Source organism: Oryctolagus cuniculus, chromosome 3 (genome assembly GCF_964237555.1).
Source record: "Oryctolagus cuniculus chromosome 3, mOryCun1.1, whole genome shotgun sequence".
Lineage (NCBI taxonomy): Eukaryota > Metazoa > Chordata > Mammalia > Lagomorpha > Leporidae > Oryctolagus > Oryctolagus cuniculus.
Window position 1 is genome coordinate 63,217,748 of NC_091434.1, and position 17,274 is coordinate 63,235,021.

Below are 17,274 nucleotides of genomic sequence, written 5' to 3' on the forward strand. Positions count from 1 at the left end.
GAGGAGAGCTTTTGTTTCTGTCTTTTTGTTTTTTCCTGTGCCTGCATTTTCATCTTGTTTTGCTGTCACTGGAGAAACAGACTCTCAAGCTGATGAGGACCTTGGAACTGTACCCCAGCCCTAGGTACTTACAGAGGAAGGAACAAAATGGACTAAGGGTGATTTGCCCACTCTTCACGCTGCTCAGTGAGAAGACAAACTCCAGCATCAGGCTCCCAATTTATTTCCCCATAGATGGAAGGCCCCTGGTGTTTCTGGGAGTGGATTGCACTGCAGACAACACTCCACAGTCCTCTTCAGAAGAGGAGAAGGCAAACAAGTGGCTGGAGAAACGTTAGCTCTTGGAACCTAGACAAATTGTACTTGAGCTGAGTGGGGTGACCAGCCTTAGCCAGGCTGTTCTTTGCAGCAGGCTTGCCCTGCTGGAAACCACTCCCAGGTTCCTTCACTGTGCCTTTGGACCGATGGCTGTGACACAGACCAGCCTACTGTGGCGAGAGGCCCCTTTCTGCTTCACCACAGGGGCTCCTGGGACTCCCCAGGGAAACATCAGCCACAGGGTTGCAGGCCTCTGCCTGGTGCTGATCTATGGCTGACTTGCAGGTTTTGTTCCGCCCTTTGGCTCTGTGGGGGATATCAGCTGGGTACATACACAGCAACATTGAAAATAATCACCATCATCCATCTAAGTTCTTGCAAGTTGAAAGTCTAGACCCTCAGCAGCAATAATACCCTGGCTGAAAACTCTCCTCGAAACACCAGTTGTCCTCTAGCAATGAAGAGCTGTCCTGCTACCTCAGAGGATGATATTTTACCAGACTCTACTCAGGGAAGATGATTTCCTTTTTCTTTAGGTTTATTTCCTTCACAGAATAGAACCTTAGGGGAAATTTTAGAGATTTAATAAGTGTTGTAAAAATGACAACTTTTTTAAAAAAAAATCTATGATTAAAACCTGTTGGAGTATTTCCCCAGATTTTAACAGAGCTTGAGGTTATTCCTATTTCAGTGGGTGTGATTTACACAACTAGACTTGTGAGTATTCGATTGTGTAAGACTCACTGAACCATGCACATGCTGCATTGCATGCCTGCATGTGCACACACACACACACACACACACACCCCAACTGCCCATACTTGGGAGTGCTTCCAGATACCCTGTGAAACACCTGAGTGCCTTTGGGGCTCACCTATTTAGCAGGTAGTGGTCCTCCGAATCTGACACACCAGGGAGCAGCTCTCAGATAATTGAGGGGCTCCCCAGAGCCACCCCCACTGCCATCTCTGAAGGCTCTGGAAGGAATGGGAAGGGTGGGGGTGCTCGCTGTTGCCTGGCAGGTTTCATGGGCACAGAGAAACCCTCACTGTGCAAAGGCTTCGACTGCTACCACCAGGTCCCTGGGGAGCAAGTCAAGCCAGGCTAGAATGTGGACAAGGACAATCTATTTGTTTGCCAGCTCAGTTGTAAACAGACGGGAGAGTTATTTAAATCAGCGAAAGTTGGTCATTCCTGCTCATCTTCTAGTGCGAACTATTTTTTTTAGTGTGGTCTAGCTCTTTGGCAAATCAAGTGTAAAAGTACAGATGATTAAAACTGATCCTGTAGGTGGGGGCAGAGCTGGAGGGGATAGCAGGGACAGCAATATCTCCATGGTATGAGGTAGAGAAAGTGATCAAAAAAGCACCATCCAGAAAGAGCAGATGGCACGAGCAGTGAGGGTTTGGGCTGAAAGGTGTATGCTGAAACTGAAAGGGCCGCTTTTGTTCTCAGTGCTGAATATTTTAAGAATAATGATGGGAACAGAGCAGGAAATGCTGTTCCAGTCCTCGTCATTTCTTCTCTCCTCCCACTTCCTTCATCTCAACGTGAGGACGAACTCCTCTAAGCTGGAGGGGCAAGGTCTGGAGGTCAAAGTGATCCATGTGAAAACGAACAGGACATCAGTGTGCCTGCGATTATTTCAGAACCTGTGATGATTTTCTGGTGAAGGCGATTGCCCGGGTCAGAAGCAGGGGAATTTGGGGGTGAGGGACGTTTACTTGTGTGGCATCCCCATACAAGAAACCCACGAGGCTCTGCTTTCCTTTAACACACTTTTCACAGAGCTTCTCACCCTTTCAGACCTGTAAGTGCCTCTGTTCTGTGAACCACCCAAATTGTCACATAGAAATTATCAGAAGGACACCAGGCACAGTCACACCATGAAACAGAGAAGTTGCCAGGCTGAAGAAGAAACTAGACTCCAAAATCGGGTGCTTGCTTGGTGGTTTGAACAGAAAACTGTGCAGAGATCTTGTTCTTTGGCGAGTACTTCCTCCTTCCCCATCTCAAAATGCTGTGTGGATGAGATAACATTAAAAGCTTGGTCAAATGGATTGAATGAGGGCTGTGAGTGGTTATCAGAGAAGGACCTAAGCAACACCTGTAAATGTGATTTGGTTTGGAAAAATTTAAATTTTTGGATTTGAGGGAGGAGGAAGGGGGATGGAGAAAGAGAAGGAGAGAGAGGGAGAGAAAGAGAGAGATCTTCTACCTGTTGGGTCACTTCTCCAAGGCCTGCAATGGATGGCTGGGGCTAGGCCAGGGCTAATAACTCAGTCCAGGTGTCCCTTGTGAGTGGCAAGAACCCAATTGCTTGAGCCATCACTGCTGGCTCCAGGGTCCACGTTAGCAGGAATCTGACGTCAAGAGCCAGAGCTCAGAGTTGAACCCAGGCACTCTGATGTGGGACATGAGCATCTTAACCAGAGTCCGCTAGGCCAGATGCCAGCCCACATGATCTCATTTGACTCACAAACAGTAAACTTAGAAAGACTTTTATCTATTCAGAGAAGAGAAAGCAAAAATGGGAATTCACACAATTGGCAAATTTCTAAAAGTTCACATAGAAAAGAAACACGTATAAAAAGCCTAAAAATTTGTTCAAAAACAACCAACAAAGATGAAGAAATGGGTGGAATTTTCCCTGTTGAAACTGTTAAAATGTATTTAAAACTAGAGGTGAATTATTTGGAAATAAGCAGCTGAACAGAATAGATTCATGGATCCTCATATATGTGAGAATAGAGGAAAGGCCATTCTCCTACTTGGAGGTTTAGGAAATTGTTTCAGGGTGAGAGATGTATTAGATTTTCAGATTTGACAAAGTTAATTTGTCGGCCCCTATTGACAAAATGATTTTAATAAAAGAATTTCAACAATGAAGATAGTCCTGTAGTTATAAAGAAATACATATTAAGACCTTAACAACACCAATAAATCCAGTATTCAAATTTTTCTCTTAATTATATCTTCCCGTTATTACTTAGGACCTTTCTTTCCTTGTTATGTCATGAAATACCAGAAGCAGGATGCTTCATTGACCTTGTCCATCATGTTGGGTGCCCCTAGTGTTTATGATAACTGCAAACAGATTTGTCCTATGTAGTGTACTGTTTCCAGGTTCAGGTGTTTTATAGCCAGCAGTTGTCTATGTAACAAAAAGAAAGCTGGGGGGGGGGGGCGGGTGGAAGGGGATGGATTCCTATCAAGGTGTCAAGGGAAGTTATGCTCTCTACTCCTCTCCCCTTCCTAACTCTCCAGACAGCGTGGTATGTGGTTTGAAGGGAGGAATTACACAGAAGATAGAAACAAACAGCTACATTCTGGGCTTTCACATTTCTAAATAGGCTTATAAAATGTATGGGAATGTTATTATTCTCAAAAACCAAAACTCTCATTTTTAAGAGCCAAGCTTTCCTTAAGATTTGAAAGTATCAGATCCTAAAGTTGTGAACAGAGCAATAGATAGGGAGAGAATAGGTAAAGTCCTACAATATCCCAACCTTGGGCTGTTCAGACCAAAAGAAGAGTCAGAGAGAAGAAAAGTGGTGTGCCCAGTCCTCCTCACCTTGCCCTAGAACTCAGGTACCCCCTGCAGTAGTGGTAGTGGCAGTGGTAAGGGGAGAGTCTTTGCCAATTCCTCCAGACACCATGAAGGGGAAAAAGACGAGAGGTGTCAATGCCAGGGGAGCCAGGGGTCAGTGAGAGCCTTTGTTCCCCCTCTAAAACCCTGAGAAGCATAAGAAGCAAATATGGTTCCCCCATTTCTTGACATGAGTTGTCAGAGGGTGCACTGGGACCTGAAGAAGCTGACATCAGGATGAGGGAGGCACAGGGATGTGTCCCAGACCTGGAAGGGCTATGGCTGTGTAAGCGTGTCCCATGGTAGGGGTAGCTTTGCTGAGACCCCCACAGGGCCAGCTTTCCTTTCAGCAGGGCAACTCTGGAAGAGAAGATGATGATCAAGCATCTGGTTTTCTCCGAAATACCCGGAACGTTGCATGTCTTCTAGTGACAATTTTAGTATCGAATGAGTGTGAATCTGAAATGACCAAAAACCTGCAGTGTCTGACTTTGACTAGTCTTTCTTGTCTTCTGTCAGAATTGGAGCTCCAGAAGTGACTTAGTTATGTTATGGAAAAATAATGTTACTTTTTTGTATGGCTATATCTGTAGCCTGTGAAATGTATAATCAATACACAAATTGCCATCTCTAGTCAGTCATTTTGTATTCAGTTCTTATGTAAGACAAAGGAAACATTTGAAATTAGATGGATTGGGAAGAATGCTTTGGAAACATTGGCTGCGATTTATAAAAATCCTCTGTCTTACCTATTAAAATATAATTTTATAAGGGGAAAATTGTGACTGTCATACAAAAATACAGTAAATGTTGGTAAAAGCTTGTGTTTTAGGTTGGGTGGCCCTGTTGCACAGCTGCTCAGGGGTGGTCTTGCCAGCTTTCAGGCTGTGGCTCCTCCAAGGAGGTAGTAGTGGCCCAAACCACCCAGAATGAATTGGAGCAGCAGTCATACTGCTATGTGGAGCCCTTGGAGGAGGACTTGAAGAAGCTATTTGCATTGAAGGACTCTGGTTACAGTGGAATGCATGAATGGCATTGTATTCACATGGAAAAATGTAGACATGTTGCAGACAGTTTACAGAATGAAGGGATTGAGGTTCAGGTAGCAAATGGGAAAGGACGTGATACAGAGACTCTTTGATAGGCAGATACTGTCATGGCTGCAGGAGTTGATACCACAGTGCTTCTGGCAGCAAGTCAAGACTTGGACAAACTAAAACCAGTTATAAAGGTAAACTCTGATCCAGATGGCCTGTGGGTCATTTATGTCTGCCTGTTGGGTATATACGTTATTTCCCAGAAGTTGAGCAGAAGTTCCATCATGGTGAGTTCAGGTACTGATGGATGCAGTGATTCAGTTGTACCTGAAAGGGACTGGCAAAGTCCTGTGGACCTTCATAAACAGCAATTAAGTTTGAATCAACATAGTAGTGAGATTCAACACTGAAAAAAATTCATGATGGAAGGCCTGAGATTTCAGGACCTCAACTTTTACCAGGGAGAGCACTAAAGCACTAAAGGAAGCCTTTGCAGGGGTAAGTCTATGATGCAGGGCTTCCTACTATGAAATGTCATTTAGATGGCCCATGGGAAAAGAAAATGAGCTCAGGGACAGGATCAAAACCTAGTCATTCAATATTTAAAAGTTTGCAACTCGAGGCTGCTAAATATTCTTTTATATATATTTTATTTATTTGAAAGATAGAGGAGATAGAGAGAGAACTCCCATCTGTGGTTCACTCCCCAAATGCCCACAACATTCAGAACTGGGCCAGAACAAAGCTAGGAGTCAGGAACTCCATCTGGATCTCCCATGTACATGGCAAATACTTGAGCCATTACCTGCTACATCCTAGGGTGTGCATTTGCAGGAAATTGTAATCGGGAGTGGAATTTCTTTCTCCTCAAAGGTTTGTGTTTCTTATTGTGGGAGTGTCTGTATGGTTATAGAAGGAAGAACTTTAATTTAATGATGTGACGATTGCTTCAATGATGATAAATTAAGAAGATGAACTTTGAACTCTGCTTCTAGCACAGTGAAGGATTTCCTCAGGTGAAAAATTTTGACTACTGGAAAAATAGTTTTGCTGAAGAAATGGACTCCTAGTCCATTTCTATTTAGAGGTAGGCTTAAATAAAGGATTAAATGTTCAAGATCTGAAATTTAACTTTAAAAATGTTTCTCCTTCTCTTTCCTCCTAATCTTGTGAAATTGATCAGACCAAACATGCATCATTTGATTAGTGCATATTTTTGTGATAGCTAATATCAAGATTTTAAAATACAATTTTTATGATCATGATGGGGAATTTTGACAGATCCTGACATGGACCTAATTGAAATAAATAAGTGTAAGAATATTTTGATTCAACTTTCATTCCAGTTGTTTTTTTTTTTTTAATTTTTTGACAGGCAGAGTGGACAGTGAGAAAGAGAGACAGAGAGAAAGGTCTTCCTTTGCCGTTGGTTCACCCTCCAATGGCCGCCGCGGCCGGCGCGCTGCAGCCGGTGCACTGCACTGATCCGATGGCAGGAGCCAGGAACTTCTCCTGGTGTCCCATGGGGTGCAGGGCCCAAGGACTTGGGCCATCCTCCACTGCACTCCCTGGCCACAGCAGAGAGCTGGCCTGGAAGAGGGGCAACCGGGACAGAATCCGGCGCCCCGACCGGGACTAGAACCCGGTGTGCTGGCGCCGCAAGGTGGAGGATTAGCTTAGTGAGCCGCGGCGCCGGCTCCAGTTACTGTTAACAATGCTGGATGAAATACATATTTTGTGACAAAAGCATTATGTTACAAATGTATTAATTACCCAATAGCTATTTTGAATTTGGATGATTTTTTTCATCTTTAGTTATCTTTATATACAGAAGATCAACTCTATACTAAGTAAAGATTTCAATAGTTTGCACACAGACACACAAAGTATAAGGTACTGTTTGAAGACAAGTTTTACTGTTAATTCTCATAGTACAACTCATTAAGGACAGAGATCCTACATGGGGAGCAAGTTCATAGTGACTCCTATTGTTGATTTAGCAATTGACACTCTTATTTATGATGTCAGTGATCACCCGAGGCTCTTGTCATGAGCTGACAAGGCTATGGAAGCCTTTTGAGTCCACAAACTCCATCATTTATTTAGATAGGGCCATAAGCAGAGTGGAAGTTCTCTCCTCCTTTCAGAGAAAGGTACTGCCTTCTTTGATGGCCCCTTCTTTCCACTGGGATCTCACCACTGAGATCTTTCATGCAGGTCTTTTTTTGCCACTGTGAAATGCTCTCATGGGCTTTTTAGCCAGATCCGAATGCCTTAAGGACTGATTCTGAGGCCAGAGTGCTGTTTAGGGCGTTTGTCATTTGATGAGTCTGCTGTTGGATGATTTTTTTTTTTTTTTGACAGGCAAAGTTAGACAGTGAGGGAGAGAAAGACAGAGAGAAAGGTCTTCCTTCTGTTGGTTCACCCCCAAAATGGCCGCTAGGTGCTTCCTCCTGGTCTCCCATACGGGTGCAGGGCCCAAACACTTGGGCCATCCTCCACTGCCTTCCTGGGCCACAGCAGAGAGCTGGCCTGGAAGAGGAGCAACCGGGGCAGAATCTGGCGCTCCAACCGGGACTAGTACCCAGAGTGCCGGCGCCTCAGGCGGAGGATTAGCCAAGTCAGCTGCAGTGCCGGCCTGATTTTTTTTTTTTAACTTGCATCTAATAGATTTCTTACATCTTTAAAACTCACTAACATGCCCTTGAGGACTAAAAGAATAAACTAGTTAGCACTGATCTATTAGGGCTTAAATAAAAAATTTCTAGGTAAAAAGTAAATAAATAAAAAATAAAAATTGAAAAAATTTTGAAATATTTTAATTTAGTTTTAAAGGTATTGTCAGAAAGAAGGATTCTTTATTAATTAATAAAATACAGTAATTTGGAAGGTTCCTTAGTGTTGTGGTGATTTTCACTTAACTCATATTCTAAATTTTACATAGAAGCTTTGTAAGATGAAATGTTACAGCTCTCCTTTCCCCCCATTATGAGAATTTCTTTAGTTTTAGAGGAAATTATTTTACATAATTCTTGATCTACTTATAATAAATATTATTAGAATTTTCCAAAAAGCTCTTATAAGTAATGCTGCATAATGGTTTTCTCATGCCATCCAGTCAAAGTTGTATGTTTTTTTTTTCACTTGGTGAAATGTTTGTTTAGTCAGAAAACTTCTATGCGCCATCTACTGCCATATCAAGTCCTGGATAAACAGTGATGAATGAAATAGACTCTATTCTTATAGAATTTGAGCCTAGCAAGCACAGAAATAAATTTTCTGAAAGCTAGAATGTGTAGTTAAATTGAGTATTTTTAGTTTTGCCAACATTTAACATGCAGCTCATATAAAAAACTTGTCCTTACCTAATGATACTGTAGAAAATCAGTCCAGGTTTTGATATATATCTAGGAGAATTTGTTTTCTTAATTGGGAGTATCTATCTTGACTCTCATAGCAAAGAATTTACATGGTACATCAAATAGGAACAAAAAGCAGTGTTTCCTCAGAGCTGGATCTACTTTCTGATTTTATTTTTTAAAATATCAGTATCTGTGACATACCACTTTATAAAGAGGTTGAATTCTTTCATACTATAAAAACTACTTTCACAGATTTAAAGTACTTACTTCAGAAAAATGTCAATTCTATCTTTAATATCTTAAGGAAATCTTATTTTCCAAATGCTACCATAGTACTATTAATATATAACACTCTAGTAAGTAATCTGTGTAAAACTTTTCATGATACATTTTCTAAAAACTTTTTTTAAAAAAACATTTTATTTATTTGAGAGATAAAGTTAGACAGAGAGACAGACAGAAAGGTCTTCTATCCCCTGGTTCACTCCCCAAATAGGAAAGAAAAGTAGGTGATCATATATTGTTCTACTTGTTTTTTCTAAAGATTTATTTTATTTATTTGGAAGGCAGAGTTAGAAGGAGAGAGAGAGAGAGAAAGTCTTCCATCTGCTGCTTCACTCCACAACAGTTGGAGTTGGGTCAGTCCAAAGCCAGGAGACAGGAGCTTCTTCCTGATCTCCACACAGGTGCAGGGGCCCAAGCATTTGTGCCATCTTCCATTGCTTTCCCTGGCCATAAGTAGAGGGTTGGATGGGAAGAAGAGCAACCTGGGACACGAACCAGCACCCATATGGGTTGCTGGCACCATAGGTGGAGGCTTAGCCTACTATGCCACAGTGCTACTCCCTCTAAAAGGTTTTTACAATCCTTAGTGTGCTCCATTTATGGTATCACTTCTTCTTCTCTGTGGTGGAAATTTTTTTTATAAGATAATAGAGGCAAAGGATATTGAAACAGCAAAAGTACTATTTATGAATGATTTAACCTTTCAATGGCAACTATATGTAAATAAAATTAAACTATTGTTTTAAAAATTTGGCTTTTAATTTATTAATTTATGAAGGAACCAATATGATGTTAAAGCCAGTCTAAAGAACACTTGAGAAGCTAGGTATTTATAAGCAATGGTAGGCTAAGATTTCAAGGTTAGACACAAAGCTGGTTAGAGATAAAGCATGATCATAAACAGTACTGTTTAAGGTCATCTTTTCCGTTGGAAAAAAATTACTTGTATCTGTACCAAAGAAAGAGCTACAGGTTAACATATAAATTCACTAAGTCTAGGGTCTTTAATAAGTTCTACCAACGAGTATAACTAAGTACATTCCTTAGGTCTGAAATTGACAATTTTTTTTCCATAAAAGCCCAATTAAAATTTTAGGATTAGCAAGCCATACAGTCTCTGTTGCAGTTATTCAACCTTGTCATAATAGCATAAAAATAGGCATAGATAGCATATAAAGAGTGAGCTAGCTCTGTTTCAATAAAAATGTTTACCAAACTAGGTAGTAGGCAAGAGTTGGATTGCGGATTTACAGATCCCTGGTCTAGATAATCAGTCTCCTTCTGTTAATCATTTAAAGATTATCATGTAACAAAGAGCCACCAATATGGGACTTATGTAAATAAAGCATAAGAAAAAATTAAAATGAAGCCAGGAATATGAAAACAAAAGTTAAATGAAGAGCACACAACAGAATTACTATCAATTTTCCATGGAATGAAATTATAGATAATGTCATCTCTCAAGGAAAACGAAGGTTCATAAAAGAGATATAAGGGCTCAAGGAATAAATGACATGATGTGAAAAAGAAGAAAAAAGGAAAACTGAGCAGAACTTGGAAAGAAGTAGAAGGAAAAAGATATAACCATACAGAAATGAATATTACATTAAAAACATCAAAATAAGAAAAAGTCACTTCTAAAATACTTTAAGGGCATGAAGAATAAAACTAAAAATGAAATGTAAAATAATAAAGTTTTAAAGGCTATAAAAGGATGATAAAAAAAAAAGGAGTCAGAATAAAAGAAGTCCAAAATAAGGATAATTGGTATCTCTGAAGGGAAGATAACAATAGGAAAAAAAGCAGAAGAAAAAGCATTCAAAATTCTAACACTAGGACATTTTCCTGAGATAAAGGCAAACTTGAATTCACAGAGTCAAAGGACACACCATTTCTGAAAAACAGTTGATACTGATTGCTTGGCACTGAAACACATTCAGTGCTAATGGACTTTAAAGATACCAGAAAAATTCTGTGGGCATGTAGACAAGACACACCTGTTAGAGGAAAATTCATTCTGATGCTATACTTCCTACTAGCATTCTCCAATATGTGAAGACTATGGGGCAATGTCTATAAAGTGTGCAGGAAAAGAAAATATGACCCTACAACTTTAAATACAGTCAAATGAGCAATCAATTAGATAAGTCACAGATGGGTGTTTTCAAATATGCAAAGAAGAGTGTAGAATATGTAGTTCCAAGAGGCCCTTCCAAAAAAATAGGACAAGATGAAATCCAGCCAAGGAAGTCAATAGTAGAAAAGTCAGAATACATAAGATTTGAATTGAGTACTCATTGGATTTAAATTTAGAACTAAGACTAACAAACAGTGGAGCATATACTTGTGGAAACAAATGTAAACATTATATTATAAACCATTACTTTGGTGCCAGTTCCCCATACGATGCCCCTCCCCGCCCCGGCACCATCTACATGTGCCATCATTACATTACAGAAAAGGAACACCATGCTTGGGGAGTATGTCCCTTTTCTGTTGAGTGGTATCAAGCCTGATGTTTGCTTGGGGAGACATGTTACCCCCTCTCTCAAGTTTGGTCACTGCAAATGCCATGCTGAGAAATAAACCGGGTAGGCCAGTGCCACGGCCCACTAGGCTAATCCTCCGCCTTGCGGCGCCAGCACACCGGGTTCTAGTCCCGGTCAGGGCGCCAGATTCTGTCCCAGTTGCCCCTCTTCCAGGCCAGATCTCTGCTGTGGCCAGGGAGTGCAGTGGAGGATGGCCCAAGTGCTTGGGCCCTGCACCCCATGGGAGACCAGGATAAGCACCTGGCTCCTGCCATCGGATCAATGCGGTGTGCCGGCCGCAGCGCGCCAGCCGTGGCGGCCATTGGAGGATGAACCAACGGCAAAGGAAGACCTTTCTCTCTGTCTCTCACTGTCCACTCTGCCTGTCAAAAAAAAAAAAAAAAAAAACCTGAAATAAACTGGGTAAAGAGAAACCAGGCCCACAATTTTTCACATATACAGCAAGACAGTGCACTCAGAGCACAAATTGCCTCTCTAAACAGATATCCTTGGTTCTATGGACTATTTTAATATTAATGTGTCAGATTGATCAATCTCTCTTTTTGATTTGTGCTTTAATGGTTTTGTTGTAACTGTCTATTTACCTCCAATGATATCATTTTCATATATCCTTTTAACTCATCTGATATTTATGGTCTTTTGTATCCGTCAAGAATTTATTTTTGTGTATAGTGTGAAACTGTTTATACAACCAGGAGTCTTGGAACTGTTCCTCCCCTCCCCATTGTAGCACTTATGTTAAGTTTCATATATAGTTGTGTCTGTTTCTGAGCTCACTACTTGTCCTACTAGTCTTTTTGTCCATTTCTGCACCATTGTCACACCACCTCAGTTCCTATAATTTTATGATATACTTTGCTGAGACGGCAAGTCCCCAACATTGTTCCCCTTTAAAATCATCTTGCTCTTCCACATAAATTTTAAGAGCAGCTTATCCAGTTTCACGAACAACTCTGTATAGATTTCAGTTGTAACTGCCTTATTGTGTTGATCAATTTGGGGAAATTTTGTGAGTAACAGAATATTCAAGGGAAAGCGGTGGAAGCAATAAGAACATTGATTAACATAGATGACAGCAAGTCTGCAGGAGGTGGTTCCAGGGATGGTGCAGCAGCCAGATAATATGATCAAAGGCTCAGGCCCTGCCCACATCCCTCTGTTTGTCACAGTGGTGGGCCACCACCAGTTGGCTCTTCCTTCCTGGTACAGGAGGCTGGTGCAGCTGCCGGCAGCATGAGTTCATGTAACTGGGTCCCAGGAAAAGTGTATTTTCTCATACACTTCTTTTTCTCAGAGACGAATTTCTTTTCTAAAAGAATTCTAGATTCCAGCTGAATTTCCCTAAGATCCATGAGTCAAGAATGAGAGGCTGTCAGAATCATTTATACTCCTAGTACTTTTCTGTTTTTCATCTGAAATTCTCTGATAGATATGTGTTCAAATTTTTTACATAACTGAGATTCCTCAGTATGTCCTGTCCAATTATGTAGTGTGTTGGTTTCATTGTCTGTCTTAATTATGTGTTGAATTTGGGATTGCTGTTCACTTCTTTGGAGAGTGTTTTTGTTTGTGCATTTCACCATTGTTTTTCTTTCTCTCTTGCCTTCTTTCCAACCTGTCTAATAGTTTGCACAGCTCCCTGGTCATAGTCAAGATCCAGGACATAGATTGGTGGCCAGGGTCCCCTGCTATGTGGTAACCTTACACACCAAAGGCAGCTTGGTCCAGCCTTCCAAGTCTTGACCTACACAGCAAGAAAGTGCAGTCAAGGCTCATGTGGGTTGCCTCTCTCAACAGGTATCCTTGGTTTCATAGAATACTTTAATTTTAATGAGTCAAATCTAACAATCTTTTTTTTGATTTGTGCTTTAAGGGTTTTGTTATAAAAATGTCTATTTACTGTCAGTTATAATGGCATTCTTTAGAGTCTCAGCTTGGGTAGGTGGAGGCTGGGTCACCTGTCTCAAGGGCACACTTCAGCCCCCAGTCCCAGCAGAAGCTGAAACTCCAATTGTCACTGCCTGCTCTTTCTGCACTTGGAGTGCGGTAGGCCTATGTCTTTATGCTCCTGCCTTGGTTACAGATCTTTTCCCTCCCCTAACTCACTTCTCTTCCCCTCCCCTTTGCTCTTCCTTTTAGCCTCTAGCTTTCTGGATTTCTCTTTCTTTATTTTTTCAGTCTTTGCTTTGTTTTTGGAAGAAATCAGATGTATAAACGCATGAACATATAGTACCATTCTACTGGCATTCTGTATACTACTTTATAATCGGGGAAAATATCATTCCATTTTGTGAGAAAAAAAGCCCATTCCTCCAAAAATAATTTTCGTTTCTCTCTGTTTTGTTAGAATCATTCCTAGGAAGAAAAAGTATTTGTATGATTCTAAAACAGATTACTATAAGTGTATATATTTCATATGCTCTCTACATTTGATGGAAACGAGGAGAAAAAAAATACTTAAAGCCAATTGCAGAAGCTTTGATTCACCAAGATCTTAACTCTACTTAAACTGGGCATTAAGGTGTAAATTTATCAGGTTACTGAATGGATGTCAAAAATAGAAATGAAGAATGTCTTCCTAGCCCTTTCTCCTGACAAAATTAATATTTCATCCTCTTTTGCTTCTCCTAAATATTTCAGTCAATTGATTTTAAGTGACTTTGTCAATGGCATTTTCCATTAGACTGGGGAAAAATTGTTTCATAGTTGGCTGATGCTGTCAACATTAGGAAATACATAGTCCTTTGAATTGAAAATTCCCTGCTTGATATTATTCCACCCCATGAGCCTGTCCAAGCAATTCTATCACTTCTCTTAGTTCCTTTCCAACTCATGTGTTTACTGTTGTATCTATTTCTTTTAGTGCTTGGTCAAGGGAAGCAAATGTGAACCTTTTAATCTTGTGTCCTAAGGCTATTTCAGCGCTGGTATTTACAAGTGTTCCTTTTTCGTGGATTGTCCTGAAGGCTGTAGCTATTTTGCTGTCCAGCACTATTCTGTCTATGAAGTACTTTATAGCTACACTTACAAATATGAGGCTAGTTTCTGAGGTTTCTTCTCTAAACTGTGAAGCACAAACTGTGCATACTTGTTTTCTAATATGTTCCTTAACTCCTTGGTTCTTATTTACATACACTTACAATTGAGCCATTGAACTAAATGCTCTTGAAACCTACACTTGAGGGAAAAAGATGGGGATGATCTTCATCTGATTGTTCCTGAGTAGCCTATAATTCTGTGCTCATCCCCCATTCTCCTAAGTGGATTGCAAACGTTGTTTCAGGCTTTTCTTTCCGTATTGTTTTCCCTCCATTTCTCTACTTTTCCTTCTTTAATTTACCTTTATCCTCTAAAGAAGCCAACCTAAATTCTGTTAGATTTGTTCCAAGTACTTTTTTTAGAGTGCAAAGTGGAAGGTATTGAAAATAACCACTTCTAACAATTATACAATCATTGTTACATATATATATATATACACAGACACACACACAAACATCACTATATAACATTATATACCAATATATTAATTCACTTTATTAATAAGTCTAATACATTTATTAATATATTAACTCACATCATTAGTCATTTATATACATTAAATATATATATACATATATGTAGATAAATGTGTGTATAATCTATATCTGCTGAACTGCAGGCCTTGCTGGCTTCCTCTACCATATCTTGTCCCAAATCTTTGCCACTTCTTATATTTCCTCAGTTAGTAGACTCACCATTATGTAGCAAGTAAATCAAACTCTACATTATAGAGAATGTCTAAGTCATTTTGACCATCTCCATCCACTCATCTTTACCTTCTGTTGCTTCCTTATTAAAACATCATTTCTAGCCATTCCTTTCCACCACTTCTACCACTGTCTTTACTAATCTCTCATCTGGACATTTTTTGCTTGAGTCATTTCTTTGCAAACAGACACTGTTCCTCTCAATCAATTCTTAGTATTGCTTCTAGTTATCTTCCTTAACAGGCACCTGCCTTTTCTATGCTTTAAATCATTTTGAAGCTGTTAGCTATCCAATCAGGTTCACAGTGCCCAACATTCAAACTCAACTCCCAACTTAATTTGTATTATTCTTTTCTGGTCTTCAGCCTTGCTCTTGTATTCTACTTCTGCCCTACCTCCCTATGGGCAGCCTACACACATATTGTCTCCTATGTCTTTGACATATAGTCCCCATGAAACACAGAATGCACAGGATGGTGAAGGAGATAATTTCATCTGGACTATTACAATGGGGACAATGTTCCTTGATGAGAAATATTTCAGAGAAGAGGCAAGAGTCTTGGTATTTCACAGAAGAATACAAGTGAGGGAATTGCCAACATCATTCACAAGTCTAATGGAAGTCGTAACAAAGGAAGCAGACAGGTCTTATTTTGGAAAATGCTAGCCCAGTGTGTTCTTTTGAGGACAGCTAGTTCTTGAATGCTGGTAGGAGTTTTCTCTATCACCACTGTTTTTAAGATGCGCAGGACTCAGTTATAGTTCAACATTGTCTGCTCTCTAGTAGCTCTTCTTTGCACATCCCCCCAACACATACACACACCCACAACCACCACCAATCTATCATGGAATTTTCTTTCTTTAACTCAGTGCTGTTGAAAGCTGTCTACATATCACACCACTTGGGCTCTCTTGTCCTCTGGTCTCCAGATGAGTTCCACAAACATCAGAGATAAACAGAATATTTGAGAGTTTGAGGAAGGACGTTGGACACAGTTATCCCTTTCGTTCTTTTTCTACCAATTCTAGAGGTGGCCGGATTCTTCTAAGGCCCCTGTCTGCAGCATCAGCTCCCGAGGAAACACCAATAACACCTTACTCCCTCCTGTCCTCCCTCTCTGCCTTTCTCTTGCGAGACCTTAAATTTAAGAGGTTTTTTTTTTTTTATAAAGATTTATTTATTTACTTGAAAGAGTTACACAGAGAGAGGAGAGGCAGAGAAAGAGAGAGAGGTCTTCCAACTGATGGTTCACTCCCCAGTTGGCCACAACAGCTGGAAATGCTTCAATTGGAAGCCAGCAGCCAGGAGCTTCTTCCAGGTCTCCCATGAGGGTGCAGGGGCCCAAGCACTTGGGCCATCTTCTACTGCTTCACCAGGCCATAGCAGGGAGCTGGATCGGAAGTGGAGCAGCCAGGACTAGAACCAGCGCCCATGTGGGATGCCGGCTCTTCAGGCCAGGGCATTAACCCGCTGAGCCACAGTGCCAGCCCCAAGCTTAAGAGTTTTTTTTTAACTTTTATTTAGTAAATATAAATTTCCAAAGTACAGTTTATGGATTACAATGGCTTCCCCCACCCCATAACTTCCCTCCTACCTGCAACCCTCCCCTCTCCCGCTTCCTCTCCCCTTCCATTCACATCAAGATTCACTTTCAATTATCTTTATATACAGAAGATCAATTTAGTATATATTAAGTAAAGATTTCATCAGTTTGCACCCACACAGAACATAAAGTGTAAAATACTGTTTCAGTAATAGTTATAGCATTAATTCACATTGAACAACACATTAAGGACAGAGATCCCACATGAGAAGTAAGTACACAGTGACTCCTGTTGTTGACTTAACAATTTGACACTCTTGTTTATGGTATCAGTAATCTCCCTAGGCTCTAGTCATGAGTTTCCAAGGCTATGGAAGCCTTTTGAGTTTGCCGACTTCGATAATATTTAGACAAGGTCATAGTCAAAGTGGAAGTTCTCTCCTCCATTCAGAGAAAGGTACCTCCTTCTTTGATGGCCCATTCTTTCTACTGGGATCTCACTCACAGAGATCTTTCATTTAGGTTTTTTTTTTTTTGCCTTTTTTTTTTTTTTTTTTTTTTGCTTGTTTGTTTTTTCCCAGAGTGTCTTGGCTTTCCATGCCTAAAATACTCTCGTGGGCTCTTCAGCCAGATCTGAATGCCTTAAGGGCTGATTCTGAGGCCAGAGTGCTGTTTAGGACATCTGCCATTCTATGAGTCTGCTGTGTATCCCGCTTCCCATGTTGGATTGTTCGCTCCCTTTTTTATGCTACCAATTAGTATTAGCAGACACTAGTCTTGTTTATGTGATCCCTTTGACTCTAAATCTTATCATTATGACCAATTGTGAACTGAAACTGATCAC

At 40.5% G+C, this 17,274-nt stretch overlaps 1 protein-coding gene and 1 pseudogene across 2 annotated transcripts in view; both read left to right on the plus strand.

Annotated features, from left to right (window-relative positions):
• The window catches only part of PDE11A (phosphodiesterase 11A), a 450,256-nt gene that overhangs the window by 167,905 nt on the left and 265,077 nt on the right, over positions 1-17,274 (plus strand). The gene's annotated exons all lie outside the window — the stretch shown is intronic.
• LOC103348817 (NAD kinase 2, mitochondrial-like) lies at positions 93-5,605 on the plus strand (annotated as a pseudogene).